Source organism: Myotis brandtii, unplaced genomic scaffold, assembly GCF_000412655.1.
Source record: "Myotis brandtii unplaced genomic scaffold, ASM41265v1 scaffold471, whole genome shotgun sequence".
Taxonomy (NCBI): Eukaryota; Metazoa; Chordata; class Mammalia; order Chiroptera; family Vespertilionidae; genus Myotis; species Myotis brandtii.
This window is the reverse complement of record NW_005367989.1, coordinates 3,948,378-3,950,223: the sequence shown is the minus strand read 5'-3', so window position 1 is coordinate 3,950,223 and position 1,846 is coordinate 3,948,378. Positions and strand designations below refer to the sequence as shown.

General features: G+C 38.1%; 1 pseudogene; it reads left to right on the top strand.

The window, feature by feature from the left end:
* Positions 1 to 900: 900 nt before the first annotated feature.
* On the top strand, positions 901 to 1,423 carry LOC102260533 (annotated as a pseudogene).
* Positions 1,424 to 1,846: the final 423 nt, after the last annotated feature.

Here is a 1,846-nt window from a genome sequence, read left to right as displayed (position 1 = left end):
CAGGGCCTTCCTTCATTCCTCACCACCCCCTGGTTGTCAGTGCATGTCATAGTGAGCGATCGGTCTCCTGGTTGAACTTCTGCAGGGACAATTTGCATATTAGGCTTTTATATATATAGATTATGCTGAGCAAATAAGCCTCATATATCTGTAATGTATGATTCCTCTCATTTAAATTGCTTAAACTGGTAGAATAATTCTGTGATGGGAGAGAAAAGTGTTTGCCTTTTGGTGGGACAGATAGAGATTGACTGGGAAAGGAAATTAAAGAAGTTTTTGGGTTAAGGTAATATTCTAGATCTTGATAGAGATTTGGGTTACCATAAGGGTAACTGAATACTACACATAATATTTGTACATTTTACTTTATATAAATATTATCTCAAAAGAAAAAGGTAAACTATAAATATTTAACTCAGCTTGACGTGCATACTAAAATATTTATGTTACCACTTACTGATATTTGCAACTTACTTTGAAATTCATAAAAACAATAAAATAGATTGATAAATGAATAAAGGAGAGCAAATGGACAAATCAGTGATAAATCAATTGTAGTGAAAAGTTAATAATAGAATCTAGTTAATGGTTGTATGGGAATTCACTGTAAAATGTTTTAAACTTTTCTGTGTGTTTGAAAATTTCCATAACAGAATGTTGGGAAAATCGTGTTTATAGACTTCTGTTTTCTAACAATACTTGTAAAAGAATATTTATAGCAATTTTATTCTAAAAACCCCAAATCAGAAATGACACCACAGCCTATTAACATGTGAATGGATAAAGAATCTGTGATATTTTTCAAAAAGAACAACTAATGCTAAAAGCAACAACATGGATGCATTAAAAAACAGGAATCTGAACAAAAGAAGCTGGACTCAGGCAGCCCGTCTTGTGCTCACCATGAGGCCGCAGCAGGCGCCAATGTTCAGAAAGGTATTCATTCAGCGAGACTACAGCAGTGGCACACGCTGTCAGTTCCAGACCAAGTTCCCTGTGGAGCTGGAGAACTGGATTGATAGGTAGCAGTTTGAAGAAACAGTTCGAACTCTAAATAACCTTTATGCAGAAGCAGAGAAGCTTGGGGGTCAGTCATATCTTGAAGGTTGTTTGGCTTGTTTAACAGCATACACCATCTTCTTATGCGTGGAAACTCATTAAGAGAAAGTTCTGAGGAAAGTCTCCAAATACATTCAAGAGCAGAATGAGAAGATATATGCTCCCCAAGGCCTCCTCCTAACAGATCCCATTGAGAGAGGACTTGGAGTTATCGAAATTATCATTTATGAAGACAGAGGGATGAGCAGTGGAAGATAAACCATGGAATTAAAGATCCCAGCTCCAGCTGGGAACCTCATCTCTCCACTGGCTGATCACGGAGCGTCCCCTACCTCCTCTGCAGAGCGTCATTCCTTTGTATCTGCTGCCAGAGCCACGGTGCCATTTACTCCAAGTTCTAACTTTCTAAAATTCCACACCTAGAGTGACTGCTAGTCACTCAGCATCCACTTTTTATCTCCAAATTCTGTAGGACTCTGTAATCTTTTCATTAGTTTCTGAGAAAACACAATGAAGCATTTCACTTTTTTATTCAGAGCCATTAATGAAATATGCAGGTGGTCAGCCCAACGCAATTATTTCTTATCTGCCACCAATACCAATGGTTCTCTTCATCCCTTGGGCCAGCTTCCCAGGTGGCTATAGACCTCAAAGTCATGTCTTAGCCAGTGTTCAGTCTCATTCCCCCAAATTAATAAAATGCTTTTCTTCAGGTTTTTAGTATAGGGTAGGCTATGTCTGTGGTGTTGCTAATGCATCTCCCAGATTTCAAAGAACTATCAGTTTT